The following is a 20,489-nucleotide window of genomic DNA, read 5'->3' as shown; positions in this document are numbered from 1 at the left end:
GCCCAAGACTGTGAGAAACTTCAGAGAGTCGTGAGCACCGCCCAGTCCATCGCGCGAACCCCCCTCCAATCCATTGGCTCTGTCTACACCTCCCGCTGCCTGGGGAAAGCGGGCAGCATAATCAAAGACCCCTCCCAACAGGCTTACTCACTCTTCCAACTTCTTCCATCGGGCAGGAGATACAAAAATCTGAGAACACCCACTAACAGATTCAAAAACAGCTTTCATCCCCGCTGTTACCAGACTCCTGAATGACCCTCTTATGGACAATGGTTGAGGAGCTGGAGTGGATCCGATTTGTCCTTGGTTCTATCTCACCATTGGCTCTTGGTTTTGAACAAATCCCTATGGTTGCCATGTGCCTTCTGTGGGATGCTGGGTGCAAACCTGCTGTCCCAAGCCGAAACCTGGAAATTCTGTAGGATCTGGAATGCACTGTCTGAGAGTGTGGTGGAGGCAGATTCACACAGCGAGAGGTTAGGATCTGGAATGTACTGTCTGAGAGTGTGGTGGAGACAGATTCACACAGCGAGTGGTTAGGATCTGGAATGTACTGTCTGAGAGTGTGGTGGAGACAGATTCACACAGCGAGTGGTTAGGATCTGGAATGTACTGTCTGAGAGTGTGGTGGAGACAGATTCACACAGTGAGTGGTTAGGATCTGGAATGTACTGTCTGTGAGTGTAGTGGAGGCAGATTCACACAGCGAGTGGTTAGGATCTGGAATGTACTGTCTGAGAGTGTGGTGGAGACAGATTCACACAGCGAGTGGTTAGGATCTGGAATGTACTGTCTGAGAGTGTGGTGGAGACAGATTCACACAGCGAGTGGTTAGGATCTGGAATGTACTGTCTGTGAGTGTAGTGGAGGCAGATTCACACAGCGAGTGGTTAGGATCTGGAATGTACTGTCTGTGAGTGTGGTGGAGACAGATTCACACAGTGAGTGGTTAGGATCTGGAATGTACTGTCTGTGAGTGTGTTGGAGACAGATTCACACAGCGAGTGGTTAGGATCTGGAATGCACTGTCTGTGAGTGTGGTGGAGGCAGATTCACACAGTGAGTGGTTAGGATCTGGAATGTACTGTCTGTGAGTGTGGTGGAGACAGATTCACGCAGTGAGTGGTTAGGATCTGGAATGTACTGTCTGTGAGTGTGGAGGAGGCAGATTTTTATCTGAAAAGGAAGAATCCTAAAAGAGTCGTGGGGAATGTGGAACTTGAAACAGAAATAGATCGTGCATGAGCAGGTTTGAGGGACCGATAGTCTATTTTGTATGTTCGTATGTGCAGGGCTAATAGGAGAAGGCTGGAGGATGTCATGAGGTACACTGAACCTTCAGAGAGCCAGTGCAGACCTGATGGATTGAATGGCCTCCTTCTGGTTGTAACTGTCAGTTGTAACTGGCACGATTTAACACCAATTCATTTGAACTATACGTTTGCGGATGATACGACTGTGGTGGGCCGTATCTCAAACAATGACGAATCAGACTACAGAAGAGTGATAAATCACTTGGTTGCATGGTGTACCGACAACAACCTCTCTCTAAATGTCAGTAAGACCAAGGAGCTGATCATCGACTTCAGGAAGCGTAGCACGACACACACTCCCGTCTGCATCAATGGCTCCGAAGTGGAGGTGGTCGATAGCTTTATGTTCCTGAGGGTCACCATCACCAACAGTCTGTCCTGGGCCACTCACGTTGATGCAACAGTCAAGAAAGCCCAACAACGTCTCTACTTCCTACGGAAGCTAAAGAAATTCGTCATGTCTGCATCGACTCTCACAAACTTCGACAGATCTGCGATAGAGAGCATCCTATCCGGCTGCATCACAGCCAGGTATGGCAACTGCTCGACCCAAGATCGCAAGAAACTGCAGAGTGCGGTGAACTCAGCCCACGCATCACACAAACTTGCCACCCCCACATTGATTCTGTCTACACCTCCCGCTGCCTCAGGAAGGCAGACAGCATTGTTAGAGACCCCTCCCACCCAGACTTTGCCCTCTTCCAGACCCTTCCACCAGGCAGAAGGTACAGAAGTCTGAAGACTCGCACATCCAGACATAGGAACAGCTTCTTCCCCACAGCTACCAGACTCCTCAACGACTCCCCCTCGGACTGATCTGTTTCCTGTAAGAACACTATTCACGACGCCCTATGCTGCTCTTGCTCGTGTATTTGCTTTGTTTGGCCCCTTGTTCCGCACTGTAACCAATCACTGTTTGTTGATGTACCATTTGCCAATGTACTTTGTTGATTATTCTTTTTGTCTACTGTGTACGTACTGTGTACGTTCCCTCGGCCGCAGAAAAATACTTTTCACTGTACTTCAGTAGTTGTGACAATAAATCAATCAATCAATCGATCATGGGTGTTATGATATAAAGGTCCCAATTGCTCATGAGCGATTGTGCATTTATTAATTCTGGGCACATGTGAAAGCTTGAGGACATCAGCGGCAGAGCTGTGTGCGCTGTGCTCTGCTCCAGGCCAGAGTGAAACTGAGGCTGGATCACATGACACACTTTCCTTAAAGTGATGGCACGCAGCTGTCTGTTAAAGACAAATTACAACACTACGTCCCTCCTAAATCTTTCCGCTTCTCCATCTCCCTCTGTCCTCCAGTCTCTGACAAGCTTTAGATCACCTGCACTCTCAACTCCTCATGGGTCTCAACGTCGAATTCTGTTTGAAAATCACTCCTGTGAGGCACCCTTAGAATATTTCACAACATCTGTGGCGCTACAGAAATGCAAGCGGCGGGATTCTCCGACCCCCCGCCAGGTCGGAGAACCCCGGTGGGAGGCGCGAATCCCGCTCCGCCGCCAGCTGCCGTATTCTCCGGCGCCGTTTTTCTGGTGGGGGCGGGATCACCACCATCCCGGTCGGGGGTCGTTGACAGCGGCTCCCCCTGGCGATTCCCCAGGCCCCGATGGGCCGAGCGGCCGTCCATTTTTGGCCAGTCCCACCGGCGTGAATCACTCAACTCACGCACCGGCGGGAGTGTGAGTGGGTGGGGATCGGGCGGGGCCCACCGATCTGCGGGCGGGCTTGTTCCATGGGGGCACTTCTTCCTTCCTCGCCGGGATCCTGTACGGCTCCGCCATATTGCCGGCGTGGAGAAGAGAATCCCCCGCGCATGCGCGAGAAAACGCTGGCCGGTCCGCGCATGCGCGAACTCGCGCAGTCCCTTCGGTGCCGACTGGAACGGCGCCAACCCCTCCGGCGTTCACCTAGCCCCCAAGACAGGTGAGAATTCCTCATCGTGGGGGGCCATTGACGCCGGAGTGGTTGGGGCCGGTTTCCCCGCCGGCGTGGGGACTTAGTCCCCAGGAGGGAGCATCCCGGCCTAGTTGTTTCCTCTCTCACCATCAAGAATATGCAAGAGTGTCATCGAGATGTAACACTGACATTTAAATCATACTCCATCTTCCCAAACTCAAACAAGTAAAAATAATATCTATTTTTATATTATTTTAAAATAACATAAAATAATTATATTATTTTAATATTATAATTCATATTTATATTTATATATTTTAAATTTTTTTTAAATTATATATATAATTATATATATATTTTTATAAATAAATAAATTTAGAGCATCCAATTTTCTTTTCCAGTTAAGGGGCAATTTAGCGTGGCCGATTCACCTAACGTGCATGCCTTTGGCTTGTGCGGGTGAGACCCACGCAGACACGGGGCGAATGTGCAAACTCCACACGGACAGTGACCCGGGGCCGGGGTTCGAACCCAGGTCCTCAACGCCGTGAGGCAGCAGTGCTAACCACTGCGCCACCGTGCCGCCTGGAACGCATTACAACCACCCCAAGTCGACATGGGTTTAATAATCAGACCTTTAATTTCGCCACACATATATTGAGTGGGTAAGATCGTTGCCCCTGAATTGGGCATCATGAATTCAGGCCCCACACTCGAGACTTGAGCACAGAATCTAGGCTGAGAATCCAATGCAGTACTGGGGGAGTGCCGCACTGTCAACGGTACTGTACTTTCAATGAGGTGTTTACCCCAGGCTCCCTTGCATGGACATAAAAACACCATGGTGCAATTTTGAAGTTGAACAGAGCCCCCCCCCCCTCCCCCCACCCCCGCCCCCCCCCTCCGATGTCATGGCCAATAATTGTGCTTCAGTCATAGATTCGTACAATTTACAGTGCAAAATCATAGAATTTACAGTGCAGAAGGAGGCCATTCAGCCCATCGAGTCTGCACCGGCTCTTGAAAAGAGCACCCTACCCAAGGTCAACACCTCCACCCTATCCCCATAACCCAGTAACCCCACCCAACACTAAGGGCAATTTTGGACACTAAGGGCAATTTTTTATCATGGCCAATCCACCTAACCTGCACATCTTTGGACTGTGGGAGGAAACCGGAGCACCCGGAGGAAACCCACGCACACACGGGGAGGATGTGCAGACTCCGCACAGACAGTGACCCAAGCCAGAATCGAACCTGGGACCCTGGAGCTGTGAAGCAACTGTGCTATCCACAATGCTACCGTGCTGCCATTCAGCCCATCGCATCTGCACCGGCCCTTGGAAGGAGCATGCTACCCAAGCCTACACCTTCACCCTATCCCCGTAACCCCACCTGAACATTTTGGACACTAGAGGGGATTTTATTACGGCCAATCCACCTAACCTGCTCATCTTTGGACTTGTGGGAGGAAACCGGAGCACCCGGAGGAAACCCACGCAGACACGGGGAGAACGTGCAGACTCCGCACAGACAGACTAACTGGTGATTGTCACATTACTGTTTGTGGGATCTTGCCGTGCACAAATTGGCTCCACTCTTCCTACATTGCAACGGTGACTGCGCTTCAAAGAGTGCCTCATTGGCGACAGAGGGCTTCGGGACATCCCGAGGTTGTGAAAGGTGCTATAGAAATGCACGTCCTTTCGTTTTGTAAAATGTGCATGTTTTAAAGAGTTTCTGGAAACCTCGCATGACAATTAAGCACTCCAGAGCAGTAGGGAAGATTTCAGGATGGAAGAGCTCATTTCACTGTACTGTACAAAGCTCTAATTGATCGTATCCTTCACAGCGTTGTAAGACTTTAAAAGCAGCAAATGTTAATTCCTGAGTGGGACTGACAGTTTAGTCAAACTGTTCATTTATTATTGCCATGAATATTTATGATCGCACTCTTGAGATTGTGAGATAAACACTCAAGGATGTCTCTATGTATGGGATGAAATTATGAACTGGTAAATCTTTTTGGGTACTGTTTTTACATTTAATGCCCTTTCGTAGTGAATCATGAGAGGTTTGTGGAGTAGAAATGGTAGAGAAAAAAAACGATAAGCACATTTTTGATCTGTTGTATTAAAATGGCATGTTGGAATGCTTTCAGCGCTTTCAAGCACAAAGGATATTCCAGGGGAAAATTCTGAGTGAAAGAGCTTACATTTGTACAGCGCATTATCATATCGCCAGGGCGACCCAACCATCCGATCATTAGCTCATCCACTGAGTGTCTAATCCTGCTGTGCACGAGATGGTGGACCTGTTTGCCAGGTGATTGCACTTGAAGAGCACTGGCCACGAGGCTCAGATCAGGGACTAAAACTGATCAGGACACTGGGGGAGGCCATCTTGTAAAGGATAATGGACGAAGAATCTGGAGAGTGCGACTAATTGCACAGTGGTTAGCACTGTTGCTTCACAGCACCAGTGTCCCAGGTTCGATTCCCGGCTTGGGTCACTGTCTGTGCGGAGTCTGCACGTTCTCCCCGTGTCTGTGTGGGTTTCCTCCGGGTGCTCCGGTTTCCTCCCACAGTCCAAAGATGTGCAGGTTAGGTGGATTGGACATTCTGAATTCTCCCTCTGTGTACCCGAACAGGCGCCGGAATCTGGCGACTAGGGGATTTTCACAGTAACTCCATTGCAGTGTTAATGTAAGCCTACTTGTGACAATAATAAAGATCATTATTAATTGGATTGCACATTCGAAGGGATGCCAGGCACAATGGAGTTAATGGCCTCTATCTGTGTTATGATTATTTGAATAATAATAATCTTTATTGTCACAAGTAGGCTTACATTAACACTGCAATGAAGTTACTGTGAAAATCCCCTCGTCGCCACATTCCGGCACCTGTTCGGGTACACAGAGGGAGAATTTAGAATGTCCAATTCACCTAACAAGCACGTCTTTCGGGACTTGTGGGAGGAAACCGGAGCACCCGGAGGAAACCCACGCAGGCACGGGGAGAACGTGCAGACTCCGCACAGACAGTGACCCAAGCTGGGAATCGAACCTGGGACCCTGGCACTGTGAAGCAACTGTGCCAACCACTGTGCTACCGTGCCGCCTGGCTTAAATTGGCTGTGATAAATATGGACCGAGGAGATGAGGAGGGTGCACCCCTGCTGTTCTTCAAATGGGGACACGGGAGCTATGACATGCGCTTGAGAGGCCAAAGGGGTCTTGGTTTAACACAGGGGGTCTACAAACTCCAGCTGTGGAACATCGCATTTGTCGCCCGGTACCTTCGCCAATTGGATCACATTAACATGCGAAAAGCCGACCAAGTTAAATTTAGAAAGGCGGGAAGCTAGCTTTTCTAGTGGGGATGTAATCAATTTGCTGCATTTCATGGTTTCAAATGATTATTTTAACGAAAGCGGTTTAGCTATGTCAAGGTTCTGGAAACTGCGTTTGGTTTAATGAAGAGGTTTTATAGATGTGAACATTATTGTTCCTTATATAGCTGAGATAATAAATATTCTGAATGTGCTATTAGAAGCTATTATTTATCGTGAGAATCAATAGCTGAGAAATTATTACTTCCAAGTCTCGTAAGATGACTGCTGTCAAAATTGCACTTTAAAAAAAATGTCAAAAAACACGATAATTCAAAATTGGGCCTATTTTAATTTAGATTTTTTTTTGCACCGATATACAAATGTAATACATGCACTTTTTACTGTTCGTGCAAATTCTGTATTCAGCTAGGAACACTTGACAATTCGGCAAGTCTTTAGAAATGATGATTTTTTTGTTTTTGTTTCAGTAGCTCCCAATAGATTTCAGGCAATTTTTTAAAAAGGTTCTTGAGGTAAAAATTGTGGCTGAGCCCAGGTCTAGCACCCTGTCCAAAAGATAGCCCCACCGAGAGTGCAGCGATCCCGCAGTGGAGGTATCAGCCTGGATGGATGTGGTCAAGGTTTGAGAGCGCCCCCCACTGGACTACAGCTGACACCTCGACACATTGTTGACCAATTGCTCTCCTTATCCAGTTGGACAAGAGCCTGGCTACGGGGTGAGGTGCAGAGCAACTGGTTTGTTAATTAATAAAGAACGTGGCCGGGGGGGGGGGGGTGGGGGGGGGGGGGGGGGGGGGGGTGGGGGGGGTGGGGGGGGGGGGGGTGGGGGGGGGTGGGGGGGGTGGGGCGGTGGGGGGGGGGGGGCGGTGGGGTGGGGGGAGGATAAATTCCAAATTATAATTAAACAAATTGACATGCTTGTTAAAGATAAGTGGTTAATTAGGCTCAAGAATTCAGAGCTGTCAAAGATAGTCTCAGCTAATGGATGGTGAAGATCAGGTGACAGCCTCAACACTCAAGTCAAATGTTCAGAATTGTCACAATCAAGTTATCAGTAAACAGTAGTTCAATTTTGTTGTCGACAAGTTTGCTGACGATACTGACGATACGACCATAGTGGGCCGGATCTCGAATAACGACGAATCAGAATACAGGAGGGAGATAGAGAACCTAGTGGAGTGGTGTAGCGACAACAATCTCTCCCTCAATGCCAGCAAAACTAAAGAGCTAGTCATTGACTTCAGGAAGCAAAGTACTGTACACACCCCTGTCAGCATCAACGGGGCCGAGGTGGAGATGGTTAGCAGTTTCAAATTCCTAGGGGTGCACATCTCCAAAGATCTGTCCTGGTCCGCCCACGTCGACGCTACCACCAAGAAAGCACAACAGCGCCTATACTTCCTCAGGAAACTAAGGAAATTCGGCATGTCCACATTGACTCTTACCAACTTTTACAGATGCACCATAGAAAGCATCCTATCAGGCTGCATCACAGCCTGGTATGGCAACCGCTCGGCCCAGGACCGCAAGAAACTTCAGAGAGTCGTGAACACCGCCCAGTCCATCACACGAACCCGCCTCCCATCCATTAACTCCATCTACACCTCCCGCTGCCTGGGGAAAGCGGGCAGCGTAATCAAAGATCCCTCCCACCCGGCTTACTCACTCATCCAACTTCTTCCATCAGGCAGGAGATACAGAAGTCTGAGAACACGCACGAACAGACTCAAAAACAGCTTCTTCCCCACTGTTACCGGACTCCTGAATGACCCTCTTATGGACTGAACTGAACTCTACGCATCTTCTCTACTGAGTGATACTACACTCCGTGTGCTTCACCCGCAGCCTGTGTCTATGTATTTACATTGCATATTTATCGTTAGTCCTACGTTTTTCATGTACGGAACGATCTGTCTGGACGGTGCGCAGAACAATAATAATCTTTTTGTCACAAGTAGGCTTACATTAACACTGCAATAAGGTTACTGTAAAATCCCCTAGTCGCCACATTCCGGCGCCTGTTCGGGTACACTGAGGGAGAATTCAGAATCTCCAATTCGCCTAACAAGCACGTCTTTTGGGACTTGTGTGAGGAAACCGGCGCACCCGGAGGAAACCCACGCAGACACGGGCAGCAAATGTTGTGCCTTTGTTTCAGAAGGGCCTCAGGGAAAAGCCTGGGAACTACAGACCGGTGAGCCTAACGTCTGTGGTGGGTAAGTTGTCAGAAGGTATTCTGTGAGACAGGATCTACAGGCATTTAGAGAGGCAAGGACTGATTAGGGAAAGTCAGCATGGCTTTGTGCGTGGAAAAGCATGACTCACAAATTTGATTGAGTTTTTTTGAAGGGGTAACCAAGAAGGTAGATGAAGGCAGTGCGGTCGACGTTGTCTTCATGGATTTTAGCAAGGCCTTTGACAAGGTACCGCATGCTAAGTTGTTGTAGAAGGTTAAATTTCACAGGATCCAGGGTGAGGGTGCCAATTGGATACAAAATGACGACAGAAGACAAAGGGTGATTGAGGGGGGTCTTATGGTCTTATGGTTGTTTTTCGAACTGGAGGCCTGTGACCAGCGGTCTGCCTCAGGGATCGGTGCTGGGTCCACTGTTATTTGTTATATATATAAATGATTTCATAGAAATCGCATAGAATTTACAGTGCAGAAGGAGGCCATTCGGCCCATCGAGTCTGCACCGGCTCTTGGAAAGAGCACCCTACCCAAGGTCAACACCTCCACCCTATTCCCATAACCCAGTAACCCCACCCAACACTAAGGGCAATTTTGGACACTAAGGGCAATTTATCATGGCCAACCCACCTAACCTGCACATCTTTGGACTGTGGGAGGAAACCGGAGCACCCGGAGGAAACCCACGCACACACGGGGAGGATGTGCAGACTCCGCACAGACAGTGACCCAAGCCGGAATCGAACCTGGGACACTGGAGCTGTGAAGCAACAGTGCTAACCACTCTGCTACCATGCTGCCCATACTTTTCGCTGTATCTTGTTACACAAGACACTGAATCTAAATCAATTCACAAAAGGTCCACTAAATATTAAACTGAGAACAGAGACCCTTGAGGTTGTTGCTTGGGGTGGGGGGCACGGTGAGAGGCTTGATGTCAATGGCGGTGGTGGTGAGGAGGGGTGGTGGTGGGGGGAAAGAGTCCCTGTTGTTTGTGGATGGGGTGGGGTCCCCCGTCTCTGCGAGGGGCGGGGTGGGGGTGGGGGGGGGTGTTCAGAGAGGCTCGGAAACGAAAAGCTGGTCTCTGCAGCTCGAGGGCGACAGGCGGGGTTTCAGCCAGAAATTGTCACTCTGCCTAGCGACAGGAAAATTCCACCCACGGGGTCTAATCATTCAGATGTGATTACAGATAAAACAGACGCCGGGAGATTAATAAGTGATGTCCTTTAATCCCCTGCACCGAGAGATTATGGTCTTGTGATGAGTTAGAAACACATTAAAAAAAGTAAGATTATCTGTCGCATTACCTACTAATATTAAGCAGGAAGTGCAGAGTTTTTAAAAATAATTTAGAGTACCCAATTATTTTTTCCAATTAAAGGCCAATTTAGCATGGCCAATGCACCTATCCTGCACATCTTTGGGTTGTGGGGGCGAAACCCACGCAGACACGGGGAGAACGTGCAAACGCCACAAGGACAGTGACCCAGGGCCGGGATTTGAACCCGGGTCCTCAGCGCCATAGGCAGCGATGCTAACCACTGTGCCACTGTGCTGCCCTGGGAAGTGCAGAGTTAAAGAGGATCAACAAATTAACAGATAAGAGAAACGCAACAACTTCAAACACGAGATGACCAGAAGACTTGCATTTCTGTAGCGCCTTTCATAACCTCAGCACCTCTCCAAGTGTTTTACAGCCAATTAAGTACTTTAGAGGCGTAGTTACTGTTGTGATGCAGCGATGTGACAGCCCATTTGCACACAGTAAGGTCCCACAAGCAGCAATGTGATATTGACAGGACAACCTTTCATTTGCCTGATGTTCACTGAGGATAAGTAATGGCTGGGACGCTGGGACAATTCACCTGCTATTCTTCGAATGGAGCCACGGGATTTTGCACCCAGCTGACAGGGCAGACTGGGTCTCGATTTAAAGTCTTGTCCAAAAGTTGACACCTGTGCCAGCGCAGCCCTCCCTCGCTGGAAACGTCAGCCCGGATTCTGCGCTGAGGTCCCTGAACTGGGACATGAGGCCTAGGAGTAAGGGTTCTTACCCTGAGCCACAGCTGAACCACCATCAGACCTCTCCCCAATCTTCAACCTGACACACTGCCTCCCGCCTCCCTGGGAAGAGGCAAGGGAGAGTAAACATTATGGCCAATCCAGGAAAATTCTTGGAAAATTCCTCCGGCACATCCCTCACCTACGTCCGATAGACCAGCCGTGATGAAGCAATCTGCTCTCCTGAGGTGTGGCCGAGTGTTCAAGGCAGGAATGCTGACCTTCCCCCAGTCTCGGGCAGGGAGGGGCAGAGAGGTGAAAGGTCACCAGTCTATCCCCTGGGGTCGGGCTGAGGAACTGTGTGGATGGAGGTCGGCGAGCGGTAGCCCCCCAGCTCTCCTGCCTGAGGACAGTGGTGGGCGGAACGATGAAGGGGAGGAAAGTGAACACATTTTATTTCAAAGACACCAGTGTCAGGAACAGGGGATTGGTTCCAAATACTGAAGGTTGCGTTGGCCCTGGGCAATGCTTGATTGGTTTGTTAAATTCAGGTCCACTGGCCCGAGTAAATATCACATTTATTTCAATGTAGGAAAGTGTCAGGTGGTGAATTTTGATGTGATGCAAAAGAAGATCACATGTTTCTTGAAAATAAGAGTTTCATCGAGGTCAGGGGAGCAAAGGGATCAGGCCTATCTGACATGCACATTGCTAAAAATAGCATTCCAGGTTAATAAGGCCACAAATAAAACAACAAAGCGTCTCAGAGGGACAGAGCTGAAATGTTACAGCTCTAGTTAGATGTTGTTTGGAGTGCTGCAGAAGTTTTTGGGCTGGATTATCCGACTTTGAGGCTATGTCCGGAGAAAGTGTCTAGTTCTGCGACGGAAAAAAATCGGCGAGGCCCCAGCACCGACCCTTCCACCGGTGAGGGGCTAGCAGCCGCGCCAGAGGATCGGCGGGTCCGTGGCCATGCACGCCGCCGGCCCGCAGTGGTCACGCCGTACAACTTGCCGCCTGCCGCACGCGGAACCCGGCCAGTCAGATTTGGGCCCCCCCCCCCCCCGGGCACCCCCTCGCCACCCCCTGACCCCCCCCCCCCTCCCCCGACTGTGGCGGCCCTGGACACCGTCCGCAGCCACCACGCCTGGTTCACGAAATCTGAGACCACGCGTGAACCGCGGCGCCGGGAAGTCGGCCCATCGGGCGGAGCATCGGGGGGGGGCGGGGGGGGGGGGGGGTTGGGGGGGAGCCCTTCAGGTAACGCCCTGAGTCCGTCCCAACGGCGTGCAGTGTACTCACCGATGAAGCCGTTTTGAAAGGGGCGGAGCATCCGAAAAACAGGCACCGCCCCCGATTCGCTCGGGATTCTCCGCCCGATCTCCGGTGACGAAATCGGCATCGGGGAATGGAGAACCCCGCCCCTTGTCTCTTTGTTCCAAAAAGGTCGCAGAGGCAGTGGAAAAGGTGCAAAAAAGGATTTACAAAAGCGACAGCAGAACTGGGAGGTTATAACCATCAGAAAGGAACGAGCAAGCTGGTTGGCAGTCACCGACAGTAAAGAGGTGATGTGATAGACATCTTTAAGATTTAGGTGGGGGATTTGAGTAGAGGCAGAGAAGATGTTCCCACTGGTGGAAGAGACTGGAACTAAGGGCCACAAATATAAGACATTTACTAAAAAATCCAGTGGGGAATTCCGGAGAAGCTTCTTTCCCCAGGGAAGGGCTCACTCCCACAGGAAGTGGTTGAGGTGAATAGTGTTGAGGTATTTAAGGGAAGCTGGATACACATATGGGAGAGAAAGAAACTGATGGATCTGATGATAGGGGTGGGATGAAGTGACGCCCACCTGGAGCATAAATACTACCTGTTTGTGTGCTATAAAATTCAATGTATTTCCTTATCAAATAACGAACAACTCTCCCCAGTGTTAGAAATCACCAAGCTCATGAAACTCAACTCTGATACAAATCACAGCTGTAGCACTTTATTTAAAGGCTGCAGCGATTCATAGTACAGTGGTTTTTCCTCACAATCTCACGCAAATGGTTTAGGACTTGGCTCCTCCTTCTGCGACTGGATCCTCGACTTCCTGACCCATAGACCGCAATCAGTAAGGATAAACAACAACGCCTCCTCCACGATCGTCCTCACTACTGAGACCCCGCAAGGCTGCGTACTTAGCCACCTACTACGCCCCCTATACTCACATGGCTGCGTGGCAAAACTTGGCTCCAACTCCATCTACAAGTTTGCTGATGACACGACTGTAGTGGGCCGGATCTCGAACAACGAGGAGTCAGAATACAGGCGGGAGATAGAGAACCTAGTGGAGTGGTGCAGCGACAACAATCTCTCCCTCAATGTCAGCAAAACTAAAGAGCTGGTCATTGACTTCAGAAAGCAAAGTACTGTACACACCCCTGTCAGCATCAACGGGGCTGAGGTGGAGATGGTTAACAGCTTTCTGTGTGCACATCACAAAAACTCTGTCCTGGTCCACCCACGTCGACACTACCACCAAGAAAGCACAACAGCGCCTGTACTTCCTCAGGAAACTAAGGAAATTCGGCATGTCCACAATGACTCTTACCAACTTTTACAGATGCACCATAGAAAGCATCCTATCTGGCTGCATCACAGCCTGGTATGGCAACTGCTTGGCCCAAGACTGTAAGAAACTTCAGAGAGTCGTGAACACCGCCAGCCCATCACACGAACCTGCCTCCCATCCATTGACTCCATCTACACTTCCCGCTGCCTGGGGAAAGCGGGCAGCATAATCAAAGACCCCTCCCACCCGGCTTACTCACTCTTCCAACGTCTTCCATCGGGCAGGAGATACAGAAGTCCGAGAACACGCACGAACAGACTCAAAAACAGCTTCTTCCCCACTGTTACCAGACTCCTGAATGACCCTCTTATGGACTGAACTGATCTCTCCACACATCTTCTCTGCTGAGCAGTACTACACTCCGTGTGCTTCACCCGATGCCTGTGCCTATGGATTTACATTGTGTATCTATCGTATGTTTTTTCATGGATGGAATGATCTGCCTGGACTGTACGCAGACCAATACTTTTCCCTGTACCTCGGGACAAATCACAATAAATCTAAGCAAATGGGGTCGAGAGGCTTTCGCGTTATTTTGGTGTTTGGCAGTTCAGTGGCTGTTCAAGGTGGATGAACACCATTAGCCATCGGTTACAATAGAAAGCAGGAGACAGATACAAAGCAATCTTTTTGCAGTGAGGTCGCAGTTGGTGTTTTGGCCTTCAGTTCCACATTTCAAGTTTCCTGATTCAATACAAAAACAGAAAATGCTGGGAAATCTCTTGACGGCGTCTGTGAAGAGTGGACGGAGCTAACGTTTCGAGCCTGGGTGACATCCATTCTGGCGCAGCGTCATCCAGACTCGAAACGTTAGCTCTGTCCACTTTCCACAGATGCTGTCAGGTCTGATGAGATTTTCCACCATTCTCTGTTTTGGATTGGATTTGTTTATTGTCACGTGTACCGAGGTCCAGTGAAACGTATTGTTCGGCGTACAGTCCAGATAGGTAATTCTGTACATGAACAGAAAATACATAATAGGGTCGACATAAAATACACATTGTAAATACATAGACACAGGCATCGGGTGTGGTACTGTAGGGAAGATGTGTGAAGATTTCAGGGGCGGGATTCTCCCTTCTGGTGACTAAGCCCCACGCCTGCCGGAAAACGGGCGAGAATCACTCCGGACTTTTTCCAGCCGACATGACGAACACACACAGGGGGCCCGCGCGGAGGAAGGTAGTTCCCCCCCCCCCAGATCGCGATGGCCCGCCGATTGGTGGCCACCGCTGAGACCCCCCCCCCCCCCCCGGAGTCAGATACCCCCCCGCCCCCCACCAGGACCGCCACCGCGGCCGCGGGTCTGAGCTCCCGCCGGGTGGTACCAGATGTAAACCACGCCGACGGGGGTTCGGCCGGTCTACTGCGGAGAATTGCCATGGGGGCCTCTTCCAATGGCCCCCGATCGGCACCGCATCGACCGCGCGCACGCTACTGGTGGGTCCGCGGAGAATCACGGAAGCGCCATCGAGCCGGATTTCTGGCGTGAACGGCTATTCTCCGCCCCCACGCCGGGCGCGATTCCGGCTCGGAGGGTGGGAGAATCCCGCCCCAGATCAGTCGACAGGAGGGTCGTTTAGGAGTCTGGTAACAGCGGGGAAGAAGCTATTTTTGAGTCTGTTAGTGCGTGTTCTCAGACTTTTGTTTCAGATTCCAACATCCGCAGTAATTTGCTTTTATACTCCCGATTAATTAGATTGAGATCACATTTCGGAACTTTGCCAGCGCTATTGGCTTTTCCAAATCTCCGTTGGCCAACATTCAAAATTCATCCCAGTGACTAATCGAGTGTGGCACAGTTAGAAAAAAAGAATACTTCAAAATGATTCATAGAAATTCAACATATAGCCCCTCACAAACTTCAGTCAGATTTTTAAAAGGAAGAGAGGTATGGCACAGTTCAACGACTTGGATTCAGTGGTTCGGAGCCCTGTTGATTGAGCAGATGCCTGTAATACCTATAGACTAAGTCCCTGCACAACATTAAGTACAAGATCATTCTTAAGTGACAACAAAAGCACTTGCTGGTGAAGGTAGCCATTATCGCCGGTGCTGGATAAATCATCGCCTAAACCCTACAATGTTGGACTTCCAACTAACATTGGGGTCAGCACGGTGGCACAGTGATAGCATTGCTGCCTCACAGCACCAAGGACCCAGGTTCAATTCCAGCCTTGGGTCACTGTCTGTGCGGAGTCTGCACGTTCTCCCCGTGCCTGCGTGGGTTTCCTCCGGGTGCTCCGGTTTCCTCCCACAGTCCAAAGATGTACGGATTAGGTGGATTGGCCGTGATAACATTGTCCCTTAGTGCCAATTAATGTGCGGGCTAGGTTATGGAGTTACGAGGCTAGGACTGGGTAGGTGGGTGAGTAGACATGGGTAGTGTTCTTTCAAAGGGTCGGTGCAGACTCGATGGGTCAAATGGCCCCCTTCTGCACTGTTGGGATTCGATGAATATATAAACGTTGGACTTCACATGGGGGACTGCTTTGCTCTCTTGATGGCAGGTTTATGACTGGGTCTCATATGCAGCAAACATATTCTGGGCACCAAATTCATTGGGCAGGATTCACCGATCCCCGATGGTGATTTTGTAATTGGTGATCGGGCGGAGAATCCCTTCTGACGCCCAAATCGGGGGCGACGGCGGTTTTGTTTCCCCCGCCCTCTCTGAAATGGCGCCATCGCATCGCGCGGCGCAGGCCGTGGGAACGGCGTGGGCGTGTCAGCTGAAGGCCCTCCCCCGATGTTCCTCCCTCGATGGGCTGGGTTCCCGACTGCGCGGTTGGCGTGCGGCTGGGTGGCCAGGGGGGGCACTATCTGCCAGGTCGGCTCCCTGCACGGCTTGCGCGACCATTGCAGGCCAGGGACCCGGCAATTCAAAGGCATTTATATCGTGGGAGCCGATAGTTTTACCCGGCGCGGATGCCAGCCCCTCACCCGTCGCAGGATCGGTGAGGGGCCGCCGATGATTTTGCTGCCGTAAAAACACCACAGTTCCCACGCCAGCTTCGGCTCTTAGCCTCCAAAACAGTGAATCCAGCCTCTTGTATTCTTTATTGTTTTGGAGAGCGTGCAAATGCATCAAAGGGTTTCAGAAGGAAATCCCAGTGATTTATCTTTCAACCCAAATCACACATTTGTCCCAACTTGACTCAGTGACACCTCTGGGTCAGAGGTCCGTGGCTTAATGACCCACTCTGGGGGAATTGAAGACTTAATGTAAGCTGGCCCTCCCCCCATTGCGTTGCCATGGCAGCCCTGCACTGCCTGGAATTGCTGCTTTCGGACAGATGTCCAACCAAGGCCCCATTTTTCTCTTTCGGTGCGTGCAAAAGGTCCCTTTAATCAAAATGCTCCACCACAAACAAACACCGACTTGGCAAACCGGGGCTGTGGGGACATGCAGGCGGTTTTTTTGGTATTTCTCCCGTGCCACTAGGAGGTGCAATTGCAGCATCCTTTGAGCCCATGGTCCCAAATTGTGCAGTTTGCATGCACGAGACGGGGGGGGGGGCGTGAGCCACGGGGCTGTGGCCTCTGAGAGTTTGAATCATCCCATGAATGTGATCTCATTTGGATTTGTAAACAGCTCAGATACCGGGGGAAGCATTACTGCCAAGCTGAAAAGAGGCGAGCTTTTGCGAAATATCCACAAGTGGAAGTGGCAAGTCGGTGGAAGAGCCGATTAGGATTCGAAACACACACGGCTGTACAAATGGGAATGGGTTTTGATATTGCCTATTTAAATTAAGGAAGATTATGTGTATTTGGACCACGCCTTTCACACTCTCAGGATGTCCGGAGCCTCCTTGCAGCCAATGAAACACTTGCACTGCAGTGACTGTTGTAATGCAGCACACACAGCAGATCAAGCTCGCACAGCCAGATCCCACCCAGAGCGATGAGATAAATACCCAGTTGCTTGGATCTTTTTAGTGCTGCTGGTTGAGGTATAGGTATTGACTTGGGCACTACATTCCCCACTCTTCTTCCTATTGTGACCACGGGATCTATTAGAATAAGAACAAAGAACAATACAGCCCAGGAACAGGCCCTTCGGCCCGCCCAGCCTGTACCGGTCATGATACCAGCCTTGGCCAAAACCCTCAGCACTTCCTTGTGCCGTATCCCTCGATACCCATCCTATCCATGTGTTTGTCAAGATGCCTTTTGAACGCCGTTATTGTATCTGTTTCCACAGCCTCCCCTGGCAACGCGTTCCAGGCTCTCACCACCCTCTGTGTAAAAAACCTGCCTCGCACATCTCCTCTAAACTTTGCCCCACGGAGCTTAAACCTATGCACCCTGATGACTGAGTGCCTGCCCATCCACTCTATCCATGCCCCTCATAATCTTGTAGACCTCTACCAGGTCACCCCTCAACCTCCTTCAGTCTAATGAAAACAGTCCCGAGTCTATTCAGCCTCTCCACATAGCTAACACCCTCCAGACCAGGCAACATCCTGGTAAACCTCCTCTGCACCCTCTCCTCTTGAGAGAGCAAGTGGGTTCTCGGTTTGACATATTATCTGACACATCTGACAGTGCAGCACTGTCACAATGCAGCACAGGGAGTTTCAGCCTCGATTACATGTTCAGTTGGGAATTGGACCCATGAGTGCCTGATTCAGAAACAAGAGTTAAAACCTGTTGACGCACAGCTGGCATGATACGGCCACATAAACACTATCTCATTTAGCAAATGGATCAAGCTGGATTGAAAATGGAAGCCCTGTCATTGACAGATTGATGACTGAGTCAGTGCAGAAACTCCCAAAAGAAGCCAGTGCCTGAAATATTCTGGGCGAGATTCTCCGTTTCCCGACGCCGATTTCGTAATGGCTGATCGGGCGGAGAATCCCGTTTTACGATGGAATTGGGGGGCAGCGCCTGTTTTACGTGGGTTTTGGATGCTCCGCCCCCTCCGAAACCGCACCTTCGCGCGCCGCGCGCCGTTGAGACGGCCTCGTGACGTCCCCAGAAGGCCCCCTCCCGATGCTCCGCCCCCGTTGGGCCGAGTGTACGAAGCCGCTGTTGACGTGTGGTCCCAGCTGCGCGGGAAGCCGGCGTGGCGCGGACTGTGTCCAGCGCCGCCACGGTCGGGCAGGAGCCGTGTTGCTGGCCGGGGCGGGGGGGGGGGAGCTTCCGCGAGGGGGGACTGGTGGGGGGGTGGCCAGGTGGTGGCCAGGGGGGCCACTATCTGGCAGATCGGGTCTGCGTACGGCTGGCGCCATGTTGTACGGCGCGACGGCTGCAGGTCGTCGACATGCGCGGCCACTCTCATGGAGGCCGTGCATTTTACGTGGCGGGGCTGCTAGCCCCACGCCAGTCGCAGCATTGGTGAGGGGGCGCCGGCGATTTTCTTCCACGTAAGTCACCACGGATCCTCCGTATTTAGCCTGAGAATCGGAGAATCGGGCCCTCTGTCTATTTTTGCGGATGATCAAAATCTAAATAAAAGCTGAAGCGATTTTTTTTTCTTTTGGAACTAAAGAAGCTGAACTCCCAGACCAAGTTACTGAGAAACTCAACAGACAGAACAAGCTCCCCCCATTGTGAGGGGCTTTTACTGATACACAAACACAGAACGCACCGACCATTCTCCAACAGGCTCCCTCCATCTCAAATTCACTGGGCTGCAGTCTCAGAGAGATGGAGAGCACTTCCTGCATTGTGGCGGATCTCTGTGACTCTCGCACAGCCGGGCTGTGAGTGACTTGTTTGATTAGGGATGGGACAATTGTGCTCAAGTTATGGGGCCAAGTGTAGCAATTCCACTACCCACTGGGCTTCACTCACACATCCTGGGGATGTGTACCCTCCAGGTAAAGATCACTTAAGTGCGCTTAAGTGGGTCGGTGCAGACTTGATGGGCCGAATGGCCTCCTTCTGCACTGTATGTTCTATGTACTACGTACCAGTGTCTATCAGGCAATGAGCCATCAGGGGGAGCTCTCCCACAATCTCAGTCTCAGATATAAAGAAACTCTATGCAAAGTAAAATCGGATATTTTTATTTTAAATAAACAGACTGCTGTTCCTTGCGCCAGTTACAGATGTTTGCTCCGGACTGCTGCCGTCTTTATGGACCCGCTCCCTCCCTCTGTCACCTTTGTTAAAATATGGACCATTTTTACACGTTTTCTTCACCTTTGAAGAATCAAAAAGGGTCTGAAAATGCAGCAAGACCCAGTGATGAAAGAAGTTTGTCGCTGGAGACAGAGCTGGCTGACTGAGCTGGTGGTACAGCCCCTGGGCTTGGCAGTGAGAGAGGCCACACACTCTCTTTCGGAAGACTCTCAGATGTGTGGCTTTGTTTGAAAAGGGCTCAAGGAGGGCAGCACGGTGGCGCAATGGTTAGCGCTGATGCCTCACGGCGCCGCGGTCCCAGGTTCGATCCCGGCCCCGGGTCACTGTCCGTGTGGAGTTTGCACATTCCCCCCGTGTCTGCGTGGGTTTCACCTCCACAACCCAAAGATGATGTGCGGGGGTAGGTGGATTGGTGGACGCTAAATTTCCCCTTACTTGCGAGGGGGGAAAAAAATGAATTGGGTACTCTAAATATATTAAAAGAAAAGGGCTCAAGTATTTTCTCCTTCTGTTTTTGGAAAACAAAGATTCTCAAATTACGGGTTGCCAGATGGGTGCCAAAAATATTCCAATTTGCATCAAATTGGGGGAGAAGAAAGCATTGTCTAAGCTGTCAAAATTGCAAATCTAACCACCCCCCCCCCCCCCCCTCCCATTCCCCCGTGCCAGCTTGCAACCTGTGGGTTGTCAAAAAAAAACCTTTCACCTTATTTGCAGGCACCATGCAGATAGTCTGTCCAAGGGGGGAGGGGGGGGGGGGGGAGAGGCAGGGTTTGAGAGCAGCTGTTCTCCCCCCTCCACCCCTACCCACACACTCCCAAGGATGTGCAGGGAATGAGTTTAATGCAGGATTCTGCAATGGAGCCTGCATTTACACAATGTGAAAGTTGGCACAGGCGGTGTCCACTGGCTGATCCATTTGCAGCGAGGCCGGCATTTCTGTGTCCATCTGCACATCTCCGGCACAATTATTTTGCCTTTTTTTTTCCTTCCCCTTT

General features: G+C 50.6%; 1 protein-coding gene across 2 annotated transcripts in view; it reads right to left on the bottom strand.

Moving 5' to 3' along the window:
• mmp17a (matrix metallopeptidase 17a) overlaps nucleotides 1-20,489 on the bottom strand; it is a 125,897-nt gene that overhangs the window by 104,641 nt on the left and 767 nt on the right. The window lies entirely within an intron of this gene.

This window comes from Scyliorhinus torazame, chromosome 1, assembly GCF_047496885.1.
Source record: "Scyliorhinus torazame isolate Kashiwa2021f chromosome 1, sScyTor2.1, whole genome shotgun sequence".
NCBI lineage: Eukaryota > Metazoa > Chordata > Chondrichthyes > Carcharhiniformes > Scyliorhinidae > Scyliorhinus > Scyliorhinus torazame.
The sequence above is the reverse complement of the archived record's forward strand: the minus strand, read 5'-3'. Positions and strand labels throughout refer to the sequence as shown.